At 35.1% G+C, this 9,629-nt stretch overlaps 1 long non-coding RNA gene across 1 annotated transcript; it reads right to left on the bottom strand.

Annotated features, from left to right (window-relative positions):
• Positions 1-2,984: 2,984 nt before the first annotated feature.
• LOC145800078 (uncharacterized) lies at positions 2,985-5,129 on the bottom strand. Its single transcript, XR_014341402.1, has 3 exons — positions 4,971-5,129; positions 3,993-4,045; positions 2,985-3,228 (listed from the first exon to the last, which is right to left on the bottom strand). It is a non-coding gene; the product is annotated as an uncharacterized LOC145800078 (long non-coding RNA).
• Between the last annotated feature and the right edge of the window lie 4,500 nt (positions 5,130-9,629).

Genomic DNA, 9,629 nt, shown 5'->3' with positions numbered 1-9,629 from the left:
GAAATAGACTGTTTTGTTGTATTGCGGCGTGTCCCTGTTCTAATGCCGCCGCAATCAAATGATGAATATCCAGTTGTTAGCCGTCAAGGCGTTAAAACATTTCTCAACATCGGAAAAAATGTTGTATCCGAATTCTGCGATAGTTTAGGTCAATTTAGCGGGGCGTACAATAATATTGTAAAAAACGCAATTATTTATTATTTTGTGTGGGAATGTCGCACAAAATCGATTGTAAGAGCGCATCTGAATTGTAGATTAAAATATTGTTACTAGTAAAATAATTTATTTTTATTACAAATATTGGTTACAAATTACTTTACAATTGCCTCCGTTATACATTTGCTTTCTGGGCTGATGTGGATCCTTCCACTGCGGCTTTTACAACTTCTCCTATTAATTTAGACACCTCGTCTGTTGTGAGTCTTGATGATTCTGAGTTATTGGATCCGGCCTCGCTTACTGATGGGCCTATGTCAACTGGGTCGCTAGGCTAGTTATTTGGGCCACTGTTGATTATTGATGGGCCGTGGGTCGGCAAAATTATGTCGCGTCGACTGAACGATTCAGGCCCATCCCTAATTGAACTTGCTGACATTCGTGCCGCCATTAATGTTTGGGCCGATGAACCGTATTGGCCCATCGGTGCTGACAATGTCATTGTGGATCGAAAACGTGATTCGGAATTGCAGCGCTTTAGTCTTGCCTTAGTTACTTTGCGCTCCACGTGCCAGATATCCACATGGCTGTTGTTGAATACCTTGGACAAAACAGTTATTAATGGCGGCCGATAAGTAATTTCATCTGGGAACGATGATGTTTGGAAAGCCAATGTGGCTTTCATTTTGCAATATTTCACATCATCGTTGATGTTTGTTTGTAGCAATTTGTAGGACCCTGTCCATGGGCATTCTTTTTTATCTGCGGCAGCATAGGCGTTTCCATAATATGTTATGTCTACTAGGCATGTAACTAGAAACGTAAAGCGGGCCTGTAATTGATCATCCGCTCGTACCCGTGTGTCTCGTATTTCGACTTTGACACGGCCGGTGGAATTAAACGGACACTGTGGCCTGTAGCTTAGCTTGCATTTGTCAATCATCATAGACTTGAACGTGAGTTTTTTCCACATTGTATCGCCTATCTTTGGATTGTAGATTGGTATATTGGATACCGGTACGTTTGATGTCGCGTCTATGATTTGGGTTTCCAAATCGCCCTCTTCATTTTCGTGGAGATTATCTGTAAGATCGGCTTATTGTATTTCTTCAGACATTATGATAGCGCAGCGATCAGTTAGAATTGTCAGGCACACAATTCTCATATGGGGCATCAATGGCTAATGCATGTTCTTATATATCCTATTTCATGGAGTTGGGAGAATAATTAATGAATAGAAAAGGTATGAAGAAGGGACATAACCCTTCCTTTAAAATAAAGAGACAGCATGAAAGGTTTGTACCCTTTCATTCAAATGGAGGTTTGACCCTTTCTATAAAACAAAAAGACACCATGAAAGGTTACACCCTTTCATTCAAAATGGAGTCTATTTCAATTCACAACTACCTCTTTATAAATTTTCCAACAATCCCCCATATGAATGAAATTGACAGAGAGAAAATGCAACAACATGATGTAAATACAAAGAGTACAGAAATTGGTAATATTCTGCAAAGGATGTGTAGCTTTTGGCTTTGAACCTTTCCTTGTGAGACACTATCGGATTTACTAGCTAACCAGTGAACACGATGCCTTGAACTATTCAGCCGTTTATGTAAACCAAGACAATAGAGCTCACACAGTATATTCCCAGACACAGCTTAGTTCTCACTATTGTGTTCATTTTGGCCCTGAACAACCTGGTCTTTCATGAGTGTTCTAGAGAATTGTAGCCCTTCACAAATCTCACAGAACCGGCCAAGTTCACACTCACATAGGTGATTCTTACGAAGAGTATCCTGCTATACTCCACTAGGTTAACCTAGATATAAGAATCATTAAAAGTTTTATTTAACCTAAAACGCTGCAGACATCACTATTTCATCATAGAAATGGGTAGGAGTTAGACTCCCCAGTGATCCTTCTAAGTTATTCACAACTTGGTTGTCCCTTTGAACCTAGATCTTGGGATCTCCAGTCAACTAGGTTGGGTTGCCGTTGTGGTAACTCTTATTTAATAGGCTTAAGTCCCATTCCCCTCAATAAATTCTCAACTAACTCTCATGCTAACCCTTTGGTTAGTGGATCCGCTATGTTGTCCTTAGACTTAACATATTCTATGGAAATAATTCCATTAGAGAGTAGTTGTCTCACGGTGTTATGTCGACGACGAATGTGTCGTGACTTACCGTTATACATATGACTCTCTGCTCTACCTATAGCTGATTGACTATCACAATGTATGCATATAGCAGGCACCAGTTTTGACCATATTAGAATATCTTCAAGGAAGTGGCAAAGCCATTTTGCCTCTTCCCCAGCTTTGTCTAAAGCTATGAATTCAGATTCCATAGTAAACCTAGCAATGCAAGTCTGTTTGGAAGATTTCCAAGACACAGCCGCCCCACCAAGAGTAAAGACATACCCACTGGTGGACTTCGAGTCTCTAGTATCCGATATCCAATTTGCATCACAGTATCCTTCAAGTACTGCTGGATATCTAGTATAATTAAGCCCAATGTTACGAGTAAATCGGAGATACCTTAAAACCCTTATAATTGCTTTCCAATGTTCTACTCCCGGATTACTCGTATATTTACTTAATTTACTTACTGCATAAGCTATATCCAGGCGAGTGCAGTTCATCAAGTACATTAAGCTTCCAATAATTTGGGCATACTCTAATTGAGAAATACTTTCCTGTACATTGTCACACCCCAAATCCGGGCATGACCGGCCGTGGCCCACAGGGACTTAGCCCAAGGCACACGTAAGCCTAAACACGAATCCAATCACATTGAACAACTGAACAATAGTCCAATAATAAATAACCAAAACTCAATCCAGATATGTCACAATTATAAACGGCAAAATCAACCGTAATAAAAAACCATCCAAACTTATGGGATATAAACAACCCACATATCAAAAATAATCCTAAATGAACTTCGATAAGAATAAATATAAATATGCACAAACTTGACACAACACTCTAAACTAAAGGAATGCCCTAGAGGTCCATGCAATTGAGTCCCCGCTACGCCATGAGTCCACTCTAAGTCCTTCTAACACCTGGAAGTGATAAAAACTAAGTCAGCTGATAGCTCAGTGAGTAGCAACATGGATAGTAAATACAGTTTTGAAAACAGGGTTCAATTCCAAAATAAGTTATATATCACAGAAACTAGATTGGCATACAGTTTGGTAAATACAATCTGTTTAAAAAAGAAGGTTCCACAAATCAACACTTAAAATACTCATGTCTCGCAAGAACATGATAAACGACATTTTTCACTTAAAACAGATTATAACATGAACACCAATAATTTTCTGGGTACCAAGAAAAATAAATAATCTGCCACACATTTCTCAGGCTATAAGCCCCGTTGGATCCAATACCGAACTAAGAGTCATCCTCAGGGTGGCACCTGGGCCTTTTCTCAAAGACGATCCGATTGAAGGTCACCTAGTTGTTTTTAAAGGTCTGTTCCTTACAATCGTTGAGCACTAGAGTCATCACGGCCCAACCCGGATCTGTTCCCTAGTGGCCAGAGTTACCACACACAGTGGAATAATTTCCCTGGACTAAATACACACATGGTCCCAATAATCAATACACATCAGTTTTGCAAAACATGGTGGTTCATCATTATAAACATGAGACCAAAACAAATAGTTTACAGTATGCCAAGTTCACACATGTTTCAGAAATAATTTGATTCAATTGATAATATAATAATTTATCAAAGCAGTTTAGTCTTGAAACAACAATTTGATTTTCCAACAATTTAGGGTAGGGAAACATTTATAAAAATACGTAGCATGAAACTACTCACCTGGAACGAAATAATGTAATCCTCGAATAGAGTATGAAAGTCCAACTAGTGCCCTGAACCAATATGAAAACTATACGTCACTGCTAATTTAAAAAATACTAAAGAATACGAACTGAGTAACCCCAAACTAAAGCGCACTAACACGGCTCAACCCAACTCACCGTTACTCCTAAATATTACCTAAGTTCATATTCTTCAAGGTCTAAAATCACCCAAGACATAGATTCCGATCGAAACTTAACTAAAAAATAACTTTAAGATGAAACAGTGTTTTAAACAAGTTTTCCTAATCTATTCGCTAACTTTGAAAATTACAAAACCCACTCCACGCTATTCGAAAAATTCCAATAACCTCCAGATATGATCTAATATATCCTAAGTTTCAAACCCAATTGGTTTCACTTGATTTTCTTATCAAAATAATTATCTACAATTTATTATATCCAAACAGGTTGTTTTCTGCAGCACTTTAAAGAAATTGACGGTTCTCTTAATATACACGAGCAATCAATGCAAGGCCAAAAATGTACGAAACTAGACTCGTAACCGGTTCTAATGACACTAATTTGATAATTTTTGGATTTATACCCAAAGAGAACAACACTCCCGAATTTACTGTTTCGGACTGGTTTCCTGGACAGATTTGAATACCTCAATTTATATGGATTTCGACTCCCAAAAATTATGAAAAACTTCAGATATGCAATTCAATGTGTAATTGATCTACTGTAAAAATTTCAGATTAAAATTCATCCGTTTGATATGGTTTCTTGATTTTTAAAGTTTGCGATTCTGTGCAGAATTTTTTGGACTGAAAATTACACCCAATCTTTACACATAAATTTAGCTCCTCAAGTTTCTTAATAGGATATCTATATACACAATACATAAACCTACAACCTCTCCATGAATGAATAAAATAATTATAGAATAAGGATAGAACAAAGAAAGAAGAGAAGAAAACCTAAGAGGGCTAACCTTTGATGATCACACACAACACAACACACCCAAAAGTTCTTTGATTGCAACATCTTCTTCTTTTTTTCCTTCTCTCTAACCCTCTCCCGTGGCTGCTGTTGTTGCCCTATGTGGTGAACAAATAATAGAGTAGGGTTTGTGTTTATTTTATTTTATACTAGTGGTGGGCACACTTAGGTCAAATAGATAGATAAATATACAAAATACATATATAAGTTACATGCAACTCAAATGGTAGGAGTCTTATATATTAACCTTATGGTCTAGAGTTCAAGTCACACCCTCCTCTCTCTCTTTTTTTTTTTTTTTTTTTTTAATAATAAACCTTGCTTCTCAATCAATAACTTTCACCATAAATTTATTTTAGGTTTAAAATTAATTAAAAGATCCTCCAATAATATTTAATTTGCACTTAAAGATTCATAATAAAATATTTGAGATTTGTAATATTATTATTTAATTATTTACTTAATTTTTATATTCGGGTTCTCACATACATTCTTAGAAAGATACAAATTAACATTTACAGGTGTTCTAGCAAGATGATCATCATCTTTGCTGAATTTGTCAAGTATTTTCTCAATGTAATGAGATTGTGACAAAGCATATCCGTCTGATATTTTGGTAATTTTCATACCAAGAATTACATCAGCAATGCCCATGTCTTTCATGTCAAAATGTTTATTCAACATTTTCTTAGTAGTTTTAATCATATCATTATTACTACCAATGATGAGCATATCATCTACATAAAAACATACACTGACAAAACCATTGTCTGTGTTTTTAATATAAACACATTTGTCACACTCATTAATTTTAAATCCATTTGACATCATTGCCTTGTCAAATTTCTCACGCCATTGCTTTGGTGCTTGTTTTAAACCATATAATGATTTAACCAATTTACACACTTTCTTTTCTTTCCCTGGAACAGAAAACCCTTCTGGTTGTTCAATGTAAATTTCTTCCTCTAACTCACCATTTAAGAAACCGGTTTTAACATCCATTTGATGAATTTCTAGATTGTATAGAGATGCAATGGCAATTAGCATTCTAATGGATGTTATTCTAGTAACTGGCGAGTATGTGTCAAAGTAATCAAGACCTTCTTTTTGTCTAAAACCTTTGACCACAAGTCTTGCCTGTATTTGTCAATAGATCCATCCGCTTTCATTTTCCTTTTGAAAATCCACTTGTACCCAAGAGGTTTACAACCTGGTGGCAAGTCCACTAATTCCCAAGTGTGATTTTGCAAGATGGATTCAACTTCACTATTGACAGCTTCTTTCCATAAAGGAGCTTCAAGACTGGACATAGCCTCTTTAAAAGTTAAAGGCTCATTTTCTAACAAAAATGTTAGGAGATCTGGACCAAAAGATTTTGGGGTTCTAGCACGTTTACTACGCCTAGGTTCCTCTTCCTCATTTTGGTCTAACTCTTGCTCTTGTTCTTGATCATGTTCTTGATCTTGACTAGTAATAGCATCATGAGATCTTTTATTATTACTAGTCTCTTGTCCAGTCTTATTTGGAAATACATGTTCAAAGAAAGATGCATTCCGAGATTCAATAATAGTATTTACATGCATTTCGGAATGTTATGATTTATGAATCAAAAACCGATATGCACTACTATTCTTGGCATAACCAATGAAAATGCAATCAATGATCTTAGGACCTATTTTAGTCTTTTTAGGACTAGGAATAGCTACTTTAGCCAAGCACCCCCACACTTTTAAGTATTTGTAGGATGGTACTCTTCCATGCCACAACTCATAAGGTGTTTGATTCACTTTCTTTCGGGGGTACTTTATTTAAAATAAAGTTTACAGAAAGTATTGCTTCCCCCCCACAAGTTCTAAGGTAATCCAAAACTTATTAACATAGCATTAATCATTTCTTTTAAAGTCCTATTTTTCCTTTCAGCAATTCCATTTTGTTGAGGTGAGTAAGGAGCGGTGGTTTGATGAATTATTCCATGTTCTTTACAAAATTCACCAAAAGGTGATTCATTTCACCACCTCTATCACTTCTAAGTTTCTTGATTTTCTTACCAAGTTGATTTTTAACTTCATTCTTATATCGAATGAAAGTTTCCAAAGCTTCATCCTTACTTCGAATTAAATAAACATAACTATATCTAGTATAGTCATCTATAAAAGTGATAAAATATTTTTTTTCCACCTCTAGTTTGAATTGATTTAAAATCACAAATGTCACTATGAATTAATTCAAGTGGTTCCGTACTTCTTTCAATTGAATGAAAAGGAGTTTTAGATAATTTTGCCTCAACACAAATTTCACATTTATGATTTGAATCAATGTCAAATTTAGGTAAACATTCCATATTAATTAATCTACGCAAAGATCTATAATTAACATGTCCTAATCTACCATGCCATAAATTTGAAGACTCAAGCAAGTAAGAAGAAGATGTAGTATTATTAATGACTGAGGGTACAACGGTCATTACATTTAACTTGAAAAGGCCATCAGACATGTAACCTTTTTCTACATACATCCCATTCTTAGTAAGTACAAATTTATCACTCTCAAATACTAGCCTAAACCCATTCTTACTCAACAAAGATCCAGAAACAAGATTCTTGCGAATGTTCGGTACATGCAGCACATTGTTGAGAGTGAGTTCCTTTCCAGATGTCATCTTGAGTACAATCTTTTCTTGTCCTTCAACTTTGGAAGTTGAGGAGTTGCCCATAAAAAGTTGTTCACCATTGTCCACTGTAGAATAAGATGTGAACATCTTTTTGTCGGCACAAATATGGCGAGTAGCACCAGTGTCCACACACCATTCTTTAGGATTTTCGACAAGATTTGCCTTGGAAACAACTGCAGAAAGATTGATATCATCTATACCATTGGAAATACTGTCTACTTCGGTCATATGGGCTTGAGCAGGCTTCTTGCTTGTTTTTCTTTTGCTTTTGCCTTTGCTACGGCAATCTTTCGCCCGATGTCCCTCTTTGTCACAGATGTAACATTTGCCATTAAACTTGTACTTTTTATTTCCCCCCCCCCCTTTAGAGCCTTGTGATGAACTTTCTCCAGAAGACTTTCATTTCTTGGTTTTTAAAGCATGTTCCACCACATTTGCCTTAGACTCCATAGGATGCTTACCAGCCCGCTTTTCAGAATTGCGGTTGTCCTCCTCAATCCTCAAACGCACAATTAATTCTTCCATAGAAATTTCTTTGCGCTTGTGTTTGAGGTTGTTCTTGAATTCCTTCCAGCCTTTTGGTAATTTTTCAATTAAGGCTGCAACTTGGAAGGATTCACTGAGAGACATACCTTCTGCGTGAATGTCATGCAGAATGAGTTGGAAATCTTGAACTTGGCTGATCACAGTTTTTGAATCAACCATTACAAAATCCAGGAATCTGCCAACCATAAATTTCTTTGAGCCGGCATCTTCTATTTTGTATTTTTTCTCCAAAGACTCCTAAAGTTCCTTTGCTATCTTGATAGGACTGTAGACGTTGTATAATGTGTTGTCAAGTCCGTTCAAGATGTAGTTCCGACAAAGGAAATCGGCATGTTTCCAGGCATCAATCACAGCAACCACTTGCCGGTCGGTTTCATCCTCTTTCAAGATAGGAGCATCTTCACGGAGGAAACGAGCCAGGTTCAGAATTGTAAGATAGAACAACATTTTCTGTTGCCATATTTTAAAGTCAGTTCCTGCGAACTTCTCTGGCTTTTCACCGTGATTTACTGGTACTGTTACAACAGGAGAGGGGGTTGGCGTCATTGCAGCCACCACAGTAGTTCTTGTTTGGGCATTAGTTTCAGTATCCATCAATTCTAATTTATAAAACAAAATTATAATTAGAATTTACAGTACACAGAAAATTAAACCAAATTCACAAAATTAAATTCTGTAAAAAATAAAAGAAACAAGAATGTAACTTTTATTTTCCATTAATTTGGAAATAAAATAAAATTTTATTCAACCAAATTAATTCCACACAGGAAATTAAATTCTGTAAAATAAAAGAAATAAGAATATAACTTTTATTTTTCAATTGATTTGGAAATAAAATAAAATTTTATTCAACCAAATTAATTCCACACAGGAAATTAAATTCTGTAAAATAAAAGAAATAATAAAATAACTTTTATTTTTTAATTAATTTGAAAATAAATAAAATTTTATTTAACCAAATTAATTTCACACAGAAAATTAATTTCTGTAACACTTCAATAATTAAAATACTAAAATAGAATTTTAAGCAATGAAAACTCAGAAAATAATTTCTAAAACCCAAAATTAATTTCTGAAAAAATACCACAAAAATATATTCTGAATTGTTAATGACACCAGTATTGTACTACTAGTTGTCAAAGAAAATAGACAGTATATTACCACTATCTGTCAAATAGCATATAATTACTATTTATTTTTCCAACCAGAATATTATTTTGTAAATCCATAGAAAATAATTTTCTTAAAAGAAGAAAGAGAAAAGGAAACAAACGAAAAATTTTGTAAACAGAATAATTCGATTCTGTCTTAAGATTGTTGGAACAATCTTCTGTGTAAATAAATTAAATGGAAACTAAAACAAACAAAATAAATAAAGAACGTACTGAATTTATTTATTGAATCAAATTAAAAGAAAAATCAAAGACCAAGTCG

The sequence above is a fragment of the Camellia sinensis genome, chromosome 9 (assembly GCF_055761805.1).
Source record: "Camellia sinensis isolate YWXY chromosome 9, ASM5576180v1, whole genome shotgun sequence".
Classification (NCBI taxonomy): domain Eukaryota; kingdom Viridiplantae; phylum Streptophyta; class Magnoliopsida; order Ericales; family Theaceae; genus Camellia; species Camellia sinensis.
This window is presented reverse-complemented; position numbering and strand designations above follow the sequence as displayed.